We start from the raw sequence: 16030 nt of genomic DNA, 5'->3' as shown, positions 1-16030 counted from the left end.
TTATGTGAATTATGCGGCAATGTTGAGTTTTATCTTTATTTATTTACTTTTCGTTTGTTTGATGAATTATGTTAACAAACAAAGAAAAAAAAACGGTAGATCGGTAAACGCTTATCATGCTCCGGCTTTGTCTATTGATCATTATAAACTCGAGAGAGGTGATAATTGAACGAAGAAGCAAAGCCGATGTTTATTGAAGTATATCAAGGTACTAAAGAATTAATAAGTTTGCTTCCGTGACCAGATTTTTGACGGTTTTGTCAATTTGTTTTTTCATTTCTGATCAATGACGTCAAATAGTGCCAAAGATTGGCGTGACGTCTAGAATTTTGTAAAAGAAATTCCTTGTAAAAACTAAAATTTATATTAAATTGTCTACTGGAAAATCTGCGTCGTCGTAACGCTTCATTAAGTTAATTTAAACTTTTTTTGCGTTTCGTTATTATTTTTAATGTGCTATATAGTCTAATAGCACCGTAGAACAAGTACTCTAATAAAAGTAATGTTAGGAAAAAAAAGTTTTGAATAAAAGATGAGAACGTCAGAGACTTTGTTGTTGTTTACTAGATCATGTTGTTTGTTCATGATTTTGGGATCATTTAGGTCATTTTCAAAGTGTTTTGAACTTTTGTTATTTCTTCGTCATTTGTGATCATTTTGTTAAAAAATAACAATAATACCTAGATGAGACTGAATTAATTGCGTAATTTGCATATTAAGGTGATACAATTGAAGAAAATGTTTTACATATCCCCTCTTTTCTACTTTTTCCTACTGTAGAACATTTTTTATCAATTTTAAAAATAATAAAAAAATAAAATCTGTAAAAAATCGTTCATTTTTTCAATTTTTTTAACTCTATAAATTTTTCTTTGTCTAAAATTTGGAAACTTTTAAATTAAATATAATTGCAGGAAATTGAAAATTGTATTTTTTTATAATAGATTTCTTCCTTCAATATGCTTAGGTCTATTAAACTCAAAATTTTTTCATCAATTGTATCACTTTATTCGTCATATTTCACTATATCTAATTAATTAAAGAGCAAAATGCATACTAATTAATCCTTGAAATTCACGATTTGTTTTTGATTTTGTTTTCTAATATTTTTAGTGCCATATGGAAGTTCATTGAACGTCTCATTTTATCGATCATCAGTTTTAGTGCAGAATTATTTGCGAAGGGTGACTTTCAAATACTAAAATTGATCTCGAAATTTTTAAGCTTAATTAAATTACGTACATAGACAACATACATAGTTCCAGAAAACTAATAAAAAAAAAACAAAGTACAAAGATATTGTTGTTTACCAAAGTTAAAGGTTTGCATATCAAGGACAAATCCAGAGGGCATCTAGAACTATACGAATGAAAAAAAAATCTGGACAATATTTCTGTCTTTTTGAAGTTTTTAGAGCTTTTTGTGCTTTAAATGCAATTTTTTTTCAAGGGCGGCTTGATCAGAGTTCTTATATATCTTGTTCTTGAAACCTTAAGAGGTTAATTTGATCCCTTCAAGAGGTCAATTTCATCTCTTCAAGGGGTCAATTTAATTCCTCCAGGGGATCAATTTTATCTCTTAAGGGATCATATTGACCTCTTAAGGGACCAAAGTGACCTCTCGAATGATTCAAATTTTTGGGTCTGCAGATGACCGACTCGAAAGGGGATTAGGTTGATCCCTTAAGGGATCAGATTGAACCCTTAATGGAGCAAATTGATCCCTTAAGAGATCAAAAAATTCCCTTAAGGGATCAATTTGACTCCTAAGGGGTCAACCTGATCCTTTAAGGGATCAATCTGACCTTTTTTTCGCCCATAGGGTATAATAATAAAGTTTTGGGTCAAAATATTGTGCAAAAGGCATTAAATGTGCATTGGGGCAAAAATTTAAAAAAAACATGGGGACAATATTTCAGAATGTGCATAAGGGAATATTTTAAAATGTGTATTGGGATTGAAAATTACAATACAATAATGTTTTATTCCTGCGACTTAATTTACATGAGATGGCTATATTTAAGTTACATACATAATTTTATAAACTTTTAAATAAACTCTACAAAGGCACAGATTTTAACAATAAAGGATATCACAATAAATAGAATACACTAATTAAAACTAATATCACAGCATCATGATTCGATCCTTGTCGGGGCATGGTCAATGGCATTTTGTGGAGACGTCATTTTTGTTATACATGAAATGATAATAATTTTTAATGGCAATTCTTATATTTTTTCAGTTTCAATTTCTGTAACTTAAGTGACCAATTTTATGTTATTCTTCCTTATACTTTATTTTTTTCTGTAATTAAAAAAAAACTAGATTTTTATTTTTTAATATTAACAAAAAAAAAAAAATAATAATGATACTTACGGTTTGTTCTCCGCGAAAGACAGTTAAACGTAATATTTTCGTCTAAAATTATTCGAAATAAACATTCAAAATTTAAAAGATGCACCTGAAATAAATAGTAATTAACCTATAAATAGAAGAAAATTAAGATCATTAAAATTTTCCACTTCAAACAGCGATCGATGACCGTTAATTTTAATTGAATAGTACCATCATGTCATTTTCTCTCATTAGTGATGACACCTTGACATCTGAAATTACTCTATTTATCTTTTCACAAACAATGCACGTCATGTTTTACGTAAATATATATCTTCTGATTCTAAATTACCAATTAATAATTTTTTTCACTGATATTGTGATACAAAGAAACAGAAAGTGAACTAATTTTCCACTAACCTTTTTGCCCTTTTTTTTGCTGCGATGATGCGCGATCAGTGACGCCAATTGAAAGTTATTTCCTAGAAAGATTTCCTTTACGTAAGTCGTTGACATTTAACCCGACATCAGTTATTCCCTTAATTCATACCTTCTAAACGTGTAATTACGGGTTTTTTGTTTGCCGATCAAATGTGAATTAATTTATATCCTTATCGATACAATTTATTCACTTGACTCGGCAAAGAAACCCCCTTTTGTTGTAAACAAACCGAGTTCAATTCGATCAAGTGTACAAAGAAAAAACGACGACGACCGGTACTTTAGTTCATTTTAACGACGCTGTTCATTTTTTTGCATGTACGAAGTTGAACTACCACCACCTATGAACGGCGGCTGTACAGAGCATTATTCTCAACGATCGACGTGCAAAATGAAAATCCATAACGAAAAGCTTCGCACATATACACAGTTCGTAAGATCGTAAGAAGATCAAGAAACAAGCCGGCAACGAATCGATCGTAGTTGTAGAATCGAAACGACGTTGGTAGTCGGTGGTAGTCGCCGTTTAAGTTTTCCACCAAAAATTTTATAAAAGCCTGTACTGGTCATCGACTAGCATTCATTCCTTCGATATACTTGGTCTGTTGCGGACTTATCACGCTCGGTGATCGGGACATAGTTTTGTTTAGTGTAGTAAAGAGATTCTAAAGATTTATTAAAAAAAAATTTTTAGTGAAGTAAAATTAACTGCGAAGAAGCAGAAAAAATTTTTTTTCGACAAAAACGAAAAAAATATTTTCGTGTGTGAACAAAATCAACACAACACATTCGTGGTTGTGCGTAGTGTCGCGTATTTTTATTTAACGCGTATGGAAGACGATAAACAACATCTTAGAGTCTCATTTTAAGTACAATTAACAGTCGAGCAGCAGCAAGCAAGTACATCAGTTACGGATTAAATTTTTTAGTGAAATAAAAAAGTGAAAAAAAAATATTTTAAAAATTTAAATTTTTATTAATGGCATCGATCAAGATTAAAAAATTATCAGAAAAAAATAATCAGTATGATATTTAATATAAAATTAATAAAATACAATAAAAATCCCGAAAAAAATAGACAACTAGAAAAAACATCAAAAACGAATTTTTAGAAAAATAAAAAAAAATATTGCCTTGATATAAAATAAATAAATAAAAATATTTATAAATAAATCAAAGTGCAGTCAAAAATAATTGGATATAAAAAGTTACACGTACGAAGCAGCAATTATTCACAACATACAATCCATTAAATCAAATGTAAGTTCACTTTTTGTTCAAACAAGCATATGTTTTTTTTTCAAATTCAAGTTATAATTATCAATAAAATATATGTGAATTAGACGAAAATTATTGCACTTGTTGCTCTAGTTTTTTACATTTTTTTTATTTTTGTAAAAAGAGTGAAGTGAGTAACTTTTACATTGTTAAGACTTACATGTACAACTTGCATTGTCTTTGTGAATTCGTGAGTAAATAAATTTTGAATTTGATTTTGTTGTTCATAGACAAAAAAAATGTACAAGCGTTAATTTTAAATGCAAGTAAATATTATGGAATATCTGTTTGTTTGTTTTTTTTTTTGAGGCAGATTAGTTTTTTTTAGACGAAAAAAATTTTGCCCTGAATTGTTTTCAATGATTTTGTGACATGAACATTTTTTTTGAACTTGACAATTTTTTTCTGGTATTTTTTTTTTGCATTTTTTTAAAGATTTTAAAGATAAAAAAATGTAAATAATAAAAAAAATAATTTTTTTAAAAATAATTTTGAGTGTTTTAAAAATTTTTAAAGGTTTTTTCAATTAAATTTTTTTAAAATAAACATTAAACATATTATTAGATTTTTCATTTAATTTTTTTTTATTATTTTTTTTTATCAAAGTTAATTTATAAAATTATTTTAAATATGTTAAATTTTAAAAATAGAATAAATCAATTTTTTTTCACTTAAAATTTAATTTAATAAATAAAATTATTTTTTTAAATAAATTTTAGTTTAATGAAAAATATTATTTTTTATAAAAAAATTTAAATTGAAAAATAAAAATTTTAATTTGAAATTTAATATTAATTCTTTAAAAATGAATTACAATTTTTTAGAATTATTTTTTTAATTTTATAATTAAAATTAATTTAATTTAATTAATTTGAATTAAATCAAATTTAATAAATAATGAAATTAAATAAAATTAAAATTTAAATTAATTAAAATTAAATAAAATAAATTAAATAAAATAAATAAAATTAAATAAAATAAATAAATTTTTTTAAATAAATAATTTAATAAATTAAATAAAATTAAAATTAAATTTAATTTAAATAATTAATTAAATTAAATTAATTTAAATTTAATTTAATTAAATTTATTTAAATTTATTTTTTTTTAATTTTTAAATTAAACAAAAAATATTTGTAATGGCCTTAAAATTTTGAATGGTCATTAAAACAAATTATGTTCTAAGTATATTTTCGAGAAATTCACTTAAAAACTCGTTTGGTGTCTAATTAAAATTATTCATAATTTGCGCAAAATCGAAAGTGAATAAGTCAAACTTTAATATAATTACTCAAATATCACATTTGCCACTTATTTATAAATTATTATTATAAACTAAGTTAAACATACATTTTCTCTGTATGTGTGTCTAATGCAAGTGGCTCCACATAAAAAGTGCTGCATTGTGTTCGTACATATACGACGACGCTACGTGAATATTCAGTTACACGCAATATTATACTTTTTAAGTATTTTTATATATATTATTTGTTATGGAGTAGAGCAGTGAGCTTAGAACGACCTCGAATGGAAAAAATAATAAGGGGGAGATTTTTCGTAGCATTTTTTTTATTTTTTGAAATGTTCAAGGGTTCGACACTTGTTTGTGCGTTCAACTCTTTCGAAATCGCGCTCTTTAGAAAATTAGTCGTGGAAAATCAGAGGGAGTCCGATTACGAATTACGACAAAAGTCATGAGTAACAACTTAGATAATCTTTGATTTGCATGACAAATGCAAGGTTATCGCATTACAAAAATTTCCCTACAATCAAGTTAGAAACGAACGACCTTGCTTAGTTACAAACGTTCTTTTCCTGGTGAAATTTTTACAATTTGGTTTAGTCATCTTTCCGGAAATGATGAGGTTTCTTACTCATCGATAAATTTTGTTGTTGTTGTTGATCTAATGATAAAGTATTTCACACACCCTTGTTGACAAAATATAGAAAATCTGCTGTATCATTACGCATTTTGACGTCAAATCACGAAAAAAAACCACAAAGTCTTCCAGAAATTTTTTTCTACATTTTAATTATTGTCTCCAATGCAAATGTATGTTGATTTAACATTTTATCGTATTATTAGCACCAATTTAATAATGATGTTCAAATAGAGTTTGCGCAACGATTTGTTTGACGATGATGTTTGAAGATGCGAACCACAATGGCAAGGTTAAACAATTTTTCAAAAAAAAAAAATTTTTTTTTTGCAAAAAATGCACGCAAGTTTCATGACCAATCAAGTAGAATAAATATTAAATAACTTACAACAACAACTGCATGTCATTTTTTGAAACAAAGTAACATGCATGCGAAATTTGATTAGAAATTAAAAAATCTATAATCACGTCAAAAAACGCGTGTTCTTAGATAAAAATTTATACCAGTTCGATGTTTTTAATCACGTCGCAAATTTATTTTTGCAAAATTATCATAACGACCTTGAACCAAGTCAAAATACTATATTGACAAAGGAAGAGACGCGGGCAAATAAAATCTTAATTTTTTACATTTTTGACGTAATTTTATGCTGATCATCTGGATTACGAGCATCGATAAGATGTTGTGCGTAAATAAGCGTAAATGAGAAGAGAACCAAGATAAAAGATTGAAAGTTGTTTTTGTTTGTAAAAAAAAACTCGTGTCATTTTTAAAAGGTTTTTGATCTTTGGTGGAATAAAACCAAATAGAAATAGGTTCATTTTAAACCGGCCGGATTTTTGGTTAAATATTCATAATTTATTCTAATTTTTATTACATTTTGCAAAAAATAAAATAGCAAATCGTTAAGTTTTTTTTGATTCTTAGCATAGTGGGAGTTCATTTAAATTATTTAATCAAAGAGATAAAGAAATTGATGAAATTGAAGAAAACAGATGACACGCGATAGTTTGAAATATTTTTAAAATTTCGGATTTTTTTCTTCTTTCGGTTGTTTGAACTAATATTGCGTCAATAGTGAAAAATAAATACAAACTGCTCAAAAATAAATAAGTGGTTCTTGAACTCTTCTCAAATTTAAGCAGACGTTTAGTCTCAAATATTTTTTTATTGTTTTTTTTAAGTTTTTAATTTTTTTTTTAAATTTAATTGAAATACAAAGAATAAAGTATTTATATCGTGATTCTTGACAATTCAGTCAGAACTTGAGTCATTTAAGGAATATTCATAAAGTTCCCTAATTCTAATCACAGAAAATTTTTGTATTTTCAAAAAGAGACAAAAAAATTTGAAAGAAATTGAAAAAAATACAGAAAATTGACGAAAAGAAAATTTTCTAACCGGACATGCTAGATTGAATAAATTAATGAGTAGAATGGGTTATAAGAGTCTGTCACTTAGCAGAAGAAACAGCATCGCACATTTTATGCGATTGTCCTTATTTGGAACACAAAAGAATGTTACTTTTAGGAAGCACGAATGGCATTATGGATCCTGAAGAATTTAGAGACTTCTCATTGAAAGAAATCTTTTCTTTCTTAAAGAGAGTCAGCACGGTTAAAGAAGAATCTGGAACAGGAATAAAACCCACAGAAAGCCCTTTTTGTGTGCTTAGTTGGGTCACTATATAATCATCACCGACAAAAAGAATTTAATATGATGGAGAGAGATCAGCCTCTGTAGAGAATTCACTAAGTTTTTTAGTTCAGTAACAATAATTCAGAGCTCACATCACAGCTACGATTATTCTCTTGTTTGATTTGATCGATATTTAGACATGAAACGAAACAAAATAAAACGATAAACAGTCAAAGTTCACTAGAAATTCAAAAAAGTTTAGTTTGTTGACGATGGAATTCATCGAAGAGCTTCTGGATGAATTCTTCAAAAGTTTCAAAATCTTCCATAAAGTGATGCAGTAGTTTGTCGTGTAGAAGCTGAAATTTTATGTAGCTATAAAAAATTTCAGCAAGTAAGATCTCTTGAAGCTCACTGATATCAGTATGACAAATTATCCGGTATCAGTTTTTGTAAGCTGTAAATAAATTCCTAAGTTGCATTTCATATTTAACATCATGATGACTGCATCTTTGGAAAAATGTCTAGAACTTTTCTAAAGCCATGACAAAAAGATGCAAAATAGCATCCGTCATCGAATCCAAAACCAGTGGAAAATTCCCAACATTTTTTCTTGAGAAATTACGTCAAATTATTCATATAAAAATAAAATCTAAAGACTCACAATTTTTTCCCGCTGGTTCACTTGTCGCGACAAGAAACAACTATTTACAGCTACTTAGAACCACATTTGAATTTCAAATGACAAAAAGTCTGAAGTGTGTGAATGATTAGCAAGATTTTTTGTCTTGTTTACTTACACCTTCAAAGTCGCGGCGCGGTATTTGTCGCGCTAAACATTCTATTATTGCATAAAATGTCCACTTTTTTCATAAATATATACGAAAAAAAAAATTATGAAACATTATGCAATTTTTATTTAGAGCAATAAAGTGGTTTTGTGCAGTATGCACAAGTAGCAGCGAGACCATATGTTACTGCGACGCATACAAAACCAATAATTATTAAAATGTAGTGAGTCCAAATAAACACATATTTCTCCTTTATGTTGCGTTTGGTGCGCTCTACGATGCACATCTCGTGCAGCAAAAAATACCAGTTTTTCCGTTGAAATTCCAATTGATTACTTGGTTGTCATATACACATCGCTCGCTCTTCCATGTACAAGCTGCAAATCAACATAACAGATTCTTTGTGATGTGTGCCACTTTCGTTTTCAGCTGCTCGTACGCGAGACAGGTCAATTACTCGTAAAGTGGGTAATAATTATGCAATTTCTCCGTGCATCGACGTTAGATGGAAACCGAAAGTGATTCTCAATAATACTAATGAGCAAAGTCGGTGCGCAGGTTAAGTCAATAATCGATTAAGGCTCGTTTCAATTTTTCAATTAAGTCGTGTGTGTGTGTTTATGCACGGGAGTCAGACATTCATCAAGAAAAGTATCATCGTGCTGAAGATGATATTTGTCATTCGGAGTGACAGGCGGTGATATTTGCCATGTCATGTGCGGTTGAATACCGTTTAAGTCGCAGTTTATTTATCTTTTTTTCTGTATCGCTGAAGGACTTTGCACACACATATGTGACGTACCTCCCTTTTGCAATTATGCAGCCCGATCATTAATCAGCGAATTTTTGACATGTAACGATGCAAAAAAGGCAGAAAAAAGAAATTAAGAAGCTTTTGTAAACGGCAATTATGCGCGAAAAAAAAGTCCATTTACAGAAGTGCCCAAACATCAACAAGAAACATGCAGGGAGTCGCAAAAGAGGCGTGTTAATTGATTGCCGTTGCGCGACAGGTACTTGATAAGCCTCGTTCGATTCTTTCCCGAATATATGTTTTATGATCTTGAAGTGCTTGATTAACTCCATTTATCATGAATTTACGGCGTAGACTTGCGAAAGCACGCAAAAATACCTACTTATCTGCAAAGCGGTAAAGTCGTCTTCGGCCATTTATTAAGATTATTGTTCATTAAAAAAAATAAATTAAATCTTGTTGACGACAAACATGACACTCATGTTTGTCCATGATTATGATGATGATGATGATTATCGCGAAGGCATGCGATGAGATGAGAACAAAGTAATGAACGCACACGATGACCGCCGAAAATTATAGGCTCACTAAATAGAAGAAGGTTTTTAATGATAGCCAGAGTATTTTTTGCTAGCGTACTATGTTTTTCGGTTGATTTTATGAAACAATGAAATTATATTGAAAAGATAGGAATTATTGAAAAACGTTAAGACGATAAATAGGGTTCAAGTGGGTCTGTCCGTTACAGGTGTCGAGTTAAATGTCTTATAATTTTTTTTTATGAAATTTGTGAAAATTTGATATTTTACAAAATTAATGAGTTCTGGTTTCTAGATTTTTTAAAAATTGAGATATTTTCTTTAAAAACTATTCTGAAGTTAAAAAATTTAATTGGTTACTATTTTACCAGTTTTACTTTCAGCTTAAGAAGAAAATATGATCAAATATAAATATTTTAAACTTCTATGAATCTCCAAATCTGTTATGAATGTTTTAGAACATTATATAGAGGTGCACACGGGTTAGTTTTTAGTATACGGGAACAATTTTCGTTAGTTAACTGGTGTGCATAGCAGTGGATATATATTGATAGCTGCCCATCCTTAGTCAACAAATGTACTCATTCAAATCAGACCGATATAAATTTTTTTTTCATAATATGATTAGGAAACCATTTAAGACATGTTAAAAATTTGCCTTTGATGTACAAAGACTCTGCATCTAATGCATCTGGTACGACGAATCCTAAAAATCGCTCATATTGTTTCTAAAATATCGTATTTTATACAGCCTGCCAATGCCACTGAGATTTGCAATTGTTCCATCATGTCTTTGGTTTCATCTGAAATTAAAGAAGAAAAAATCATTCGGTAAAACACCTGGGAAAGAAGTTGGATTTTTAATCAAGAATCAATTATCAATTATTATGAAGTGAAATTTTATAAAAAGTATTAAAAATGCGCTCTTGTCATAATTCTAAATTTTTTCAACAAAAGTCTGAACTGCATTGTTCTCAGATCATTACAAAAGCTCAGTAACAACAATAAAAAACAAATGAAATAAATAAATCATTGTAAAAATGTAAAATATAAGGTTTTAAGGTAGCAGTTTACTCACACACGATAAATATAATTATTATTTACTATCTGATTCGCTAAATTATTAGTACTGAGAGATTTATGCAAAAAATAAACTAATATAATTGTATTAACCGCTTCAGTAATTAAATAAGAAATATTCTTGCGCAATTTGTTTAATTTTATTGTAGAAATGCGGTCGATATACCTCAGAGCGACTCGAGCAATCACTTCCGGGAATGCAATCTAAACAATTTTAACCGAATTCGTCACATTCCACATTTAGTTGCAAATGAAAAAAAAACGGGTATTGAGGGACAATTTATCTGCCGATTTCTCAATTATAGAAAAAAATAAATATTTTTTCCACCATAAATTACCCCTTTTGTGCAATTATTTACAATCGAATCTAAAATCTACTTACAAATTGACACACATTTACCATTTATTTTATTTATTAATCGAATTAAAATGCAAAATAGGTATGATAATAGATCATTTATTAGTTAGTTAGTTGGTGGAGTAGTGCAGTAGCGACTTTGCTTTTGCATTTTCACGCCTCACTGCATTCAAAGAAATAACTAGCGTCACACATTGTTGATATTGATTTTTAACTAGATTTTTGCAAAGAAGGGTTTTTATTTCTGTACATGCAAAAATTTTGCGTTCGATTCATTCATGTAAAACGTTTTTGCTTTAAAGTTTGTGCAGACGAAAAAAAAGGTGTCAATATTGAATTAATAATAATCATAAATAGTATTTTTTGCTCTTGACATTGCAGCCAGTGGGTCATACGCATTTTTTATTTCTTTCCAATTTATACGTGCAAGAAATTGAAAAATTATTATTTTTATTGTCATTTTATTCACATTCGTGCGCATGCCGGTCAATTTATTTAATATTTGGGTGTTAATTACTTTGTAGTGATTGATTTGAATGTCAATGCCACTGGGGTATTTTTTTGGGGCGATATACGCGTGAATAGCTTTGATTTTGTAAAGAAAATACAAGAATCAAACCTTGACACGCTGAGGCACAAAAAATTCATTCCGCGTTAAATTGAAATTTTAATTGACTTACATAACTTTCACGCGCGCGCGCAGCGTAAACTGTGTCGCACTTTTTTCTCCTATTATTTGTGATTACTGAACTTTTTAAAGACAGAGAGTAATTGCAAACAAATGACAAAAAGTGTAAATAAACTTGCCACACACACGCAATTACTGCATTATTTGTCGAAATGTATTTATTGGGAGTCGAAAAAAGGGAATTTTTATGTGGTGAGTAATTTTAATTTTGAGTAATTTTTCGACCTTTATTGCACATTAACATTGGAATTTTTTTCGAAAAAGTTGTTTCCGAAAAATTGAATTATATTGACTTTCACATTTGGTTCTGTCATTCTTATTTTGAATAAATTATAACGACAAAAGGCATGAATGTGGCAATATGATAATGAAAGCTTATGCATTATATTTTGTAAGAAACTTGATTAATATGAACATTTAATTTCATGTTAAGGGAATTAAATGCGAGTTTAATTTCCATTAAAATATGACAGAACATCAATATTTTTGTATACATTTACCAAAAGTCATTAATAGTTATGAATTTTAAGAAAGTGGCGTAAATAAAGTATTTCTGTCTGTCTGTTGTAACTATGCATTTGTAGGTATTTAATTATCTTTTGCATCTATGTAAATGAGCTTACTTGATTTATTGTTTGCTGATTCTTGTTAGCCATAAAATTTTATAAATGGCTAAAATTTATTTCTTAATTTTCAGAATTTCATATTAATTAATGTTCTCAAGAAAAGCTTTAATGGCTTATTAGAAATTAGATTACGGTTGTCTAATCGACGTCTCAAGACTTATTTTGATTTTAATACTTCTTAATAGGAGTAGAATCTTAGAATAGTGTAATCCATTAACGTTACATTAGTGATGTTTATAATCTATTGGCTTTTGATAATTACTAAGTTTCTCTGCAAAAATATTTTGGCAGTGAACTTTTATTGTTTTACCTATTTCGCAACTGTTCTTCATTTTATCTTTAGTACATTGGTATCAGCCAAGAAAATTTTTGTTTTGACAATCTTTTTATCCAAGCTTTTAAAATGTTGTAGTTAATAATTAATCCTTTTGTTAACAGAAGAAAATGAATAATCGGGTTTCTTTATTAGTTTTCTCATGCTCATAGGGTAGAGAAGGGTCTGTTATAGCTCGCATCACGATCTCTAAAGAGACCTATTGTAGATCATTCTTAGCTTTTTCTTTCTATTAGTCCTAACTTCGCTTGTTTGCTTTTCGCTTTCTTGATTGCTTACTTCTTTATTTCTTACTTTTCCGTTCTTACAGCCAGTTAGGCCTTGGTCTGTTCAAGAATATTGTCCCATTTGGATTGATTTTGGGTACAATTGTCTAATTTCTCACATTTAGCTCCCTCAGATTATCTTAGACGTAATCGAAATTTTCTTAACCTGAAAAGATAAAAAAATACTTCGTGACAAATTTTGTGAAAAAAAAAATATTTTAATTTCGAAAGACTTGTAGAAGAGCCAACGCAATGCGCTTTAGTCCTTCAAATTCTTCCTACGCAAAATTTTTATACGTTTTATAATTCAACGCGCACAAGGCACAACATAAGACATAATTACAGTGTTTCTTATCACCGAAAGGTCGTGTAATTCGTACGAAGACCTGTATCATTAAAACATTCTGAAAAAAGTCATGTAAACAAGCAAGAAAACAGAAATTCGGCACATTTAATTTCATTTCTTATACAAAGGTGACCTTTCACCTTGATACGCGCGAATGTCTGTTACACTTGTTGTTATTAACCTTGCCAATGCGCGCCACACTTAATCATAAAAAATACAAAGGTTTTTGTTAATTTCTTTTCATACGCAGCAACATAATGGGCAGCAACAAAAAAGAGCAACAAAAATCCATTGACCCACAGTAAAAATTTCAAGTTTCAATTGAACATTTTTCATCATGATGTTTGTCGGGTCGCTGAACAACACAAAAAACTAAAGTTCTTAAATTTTTAGTGGGAGAAATATTTCCGACTTTGTACTACTACTAAAAACTCGTAAACTCGTGTGGTTTTGTATATGAGGCATAGACATCGATGATTAACCACAATGAATGAGAGTGAATCCGGTACCATTGAAACACGTACAAGAATGTTCCTCTCTTAAACGTTGAGTAATTGAACATTAAATTAGACAGTAAGTGCGGCAAAGACCTTGACGACTATTAGTACTTTAGTGCCGCGCATCATTATGTAATCAATAAATGCCCAGTTTTTTTTTGCACAAAAACGCACACAAAAAATATGACTGAAAAAGTGTTAAGTGATCAATATTTGCCACTGTTGAATTTATCACTGCACGAAAATGTCTTTATTTATGTTTTGACTCGTTTTTTGCTTATTTGCGAAAAAAATTCTTCATTAAAATGATAATAAATTTAATCAATTGACATCATTATTACCCGAAACCATTGTGACACTTTTAACGACATTTTTGTTGAAAAATGCGATGCAACTCTCCGGCGTACAAAAAATTAAAAAAAAATCATAATTGGGAAAGAAAGGTTAACAAAAGCACAGCAGAGTACAACACTGCATGTTTGCACGTAAACTGTTTCTTTTTTTGTCTGGTCTTGCACTGAATGCATGAAGTAGCGAGAAGATCAACAAAGAAAACGGCAATAAAAAATGTTTAAAACATTTAAAAGAAAATAATAAGTGGCTTTATTGTTATTGTTATTGCTTTATTTCCAATTAAAAAGTAGCATCACGAGTGGAAGAGAGTCAATGGTGCAACTAAGTGGTGCAAAGATTACTTTTTTGAGGGGTTTTGAAGGGAATTATCATTGATAAAAGCTCATAGATTAAAAGCTTAAAACAACTTGAAACACTTTGAATTAATTGTTAGTTGTTGATGACTCTTGATGCATTTCTAAGGGTCACGTTAGCTAAGGGCTTTTCAAAGGTTTTATACAAATCACTTGAATTAAAGGTACTTACCTGGAAAGGTTCTTCCGTTTTATTTACAATGACAGATTTCCATTTTAAAACTTTCCTTGATACCTGAGGATATGGAGACTTTTACAAATAATTTTTTTAAAAATTTTTTTGAATCCTTAAAAGCCTGTTTTATATCAGGAATTACTTTAAATCAAAAGAAAATTTAATGCTTTATTTTAAAATAGTCAAAATTAAGTAAATTTTACTTTTTTTAAAGTTAAAACTTTGACTCATTTTTTCTTTTTTGGAGCTCGAGATATCTATTTTACAATTAATTTTATATGAAAATTGACGTTGTAAGGATTCACCTTTCTGAAAAAATCTACAGCACACACCAAAAAATAAAAACATTTAAAAATTAAAATTAAAGTTTTAAGAAGAAAAGGAAAGGGAAAAAAGTTACAGGGAAACACGAAGTAAGCTAAAAGATTTTTTAGTTTGAAATTTTACAAAAAGTGTTAATCGCCCGGGAAAAAAATTTTTTTTTAAAATGTAAAAATTATTTTAAATAACTTCCTTCAAAAATAAGTTGATATTTTCACATATTTTGAATCTATTTTGTAATAATTTTATAAAATTTAAGGTTCACCTTTTTGACATCTCTTCAAAATAAAAACATTTTTTAAAATTTTTTACATTTAATTTTACGTGTTAAAAAAAATTGTTTTTTTAAATGTGAAAAACTTATTAAATATATAAACCTTATAATTTATAAAATTAATTTTAAAACTTTGAGTCAAAATTTTTTTAAAAATTTAATTTTTTCATAAAAATTGTTAATGAATCTTCATTTTTGTCCAAGAGACTAAATTTTGGCGAAAATAAAAACTATTTTTATGAAATTTTTTTTTTGTTGAAAAATTAAGCTTTTGAATTTTGACTTAAGAAAAAGTAAATTAGATTAATCAGCCTTTAAGTTAAAATCGACTAAATTTTGACTTTTTTTCAGGCAAAAAAAAAATAAGTTTTCACTTGACTTGAAATGAAACAAATTTTGCAAAAATTAATCGACTTACCTGATATTTTTGTAAAAGGCAGTACCTTCAATCGCTGATAGAAGCTGAAAAAAATAATTTGAATTAAATCTCAAAGCAAAAAAAAAAAAAATATGTCAACAATCCTCGACACATTTCTCCCTTCAGTGCACATCGCGTGAAGATAAAACACAAATAATATAAAAAAATCTCTTGTCCATAAAACTCGTACTTAACATCATCGGACGACAACAAAACAATTACAACAACACCAAAAAAGGTACACACAAAAAATTGAGAAAGATCGTGGCACTTGCATTTTTA

The 16030-nt window shown here is 28.7% G+C and overlaps 1 protein-coding gene across 2 annotated transcripts in view; it reads left to right on the top strand.

Annotated features, from left to right (window-relative positions):
- Window positions 1–3379: 3379 nt before the first annotated feature.
- The window catches only part of LOC134830375 (scavenger receptor class B member 1), a 37218-nt gene continuing 24567 nt past the window's right edge, over window positions 3380–16030 (top strand). For both annotated transcript variants that reach the window (XM_063843831.1, XM_063843830.1), the window contains exon 1: window positions 3380–4037. The gene's annotated coding sequence lies outside the window, so the exon portion shown is untranslated. The remainder of the gene's footprint in view (window positions 4038–16030) is intronic.

This window comes from Culicoides brevitarsis, chromosome 2 (assembly GCF_036172545.1).
Source record: "Culicoides brevitarsis isolate CSIRO-B50_1 chromosome 2, AGI_CSIRO_Cbre_v1, whole genome shotgun sequence".
Lineage (NCBI taxonomy): Eukaryota > Metazoa > Arthropoda > Insecta > Diptera > Ceratopogonidae > Culicoides > Culicoides brevitarsis.
This window is presented reverse-complemented; position numbering and strand designations above follow the sequence as displayed.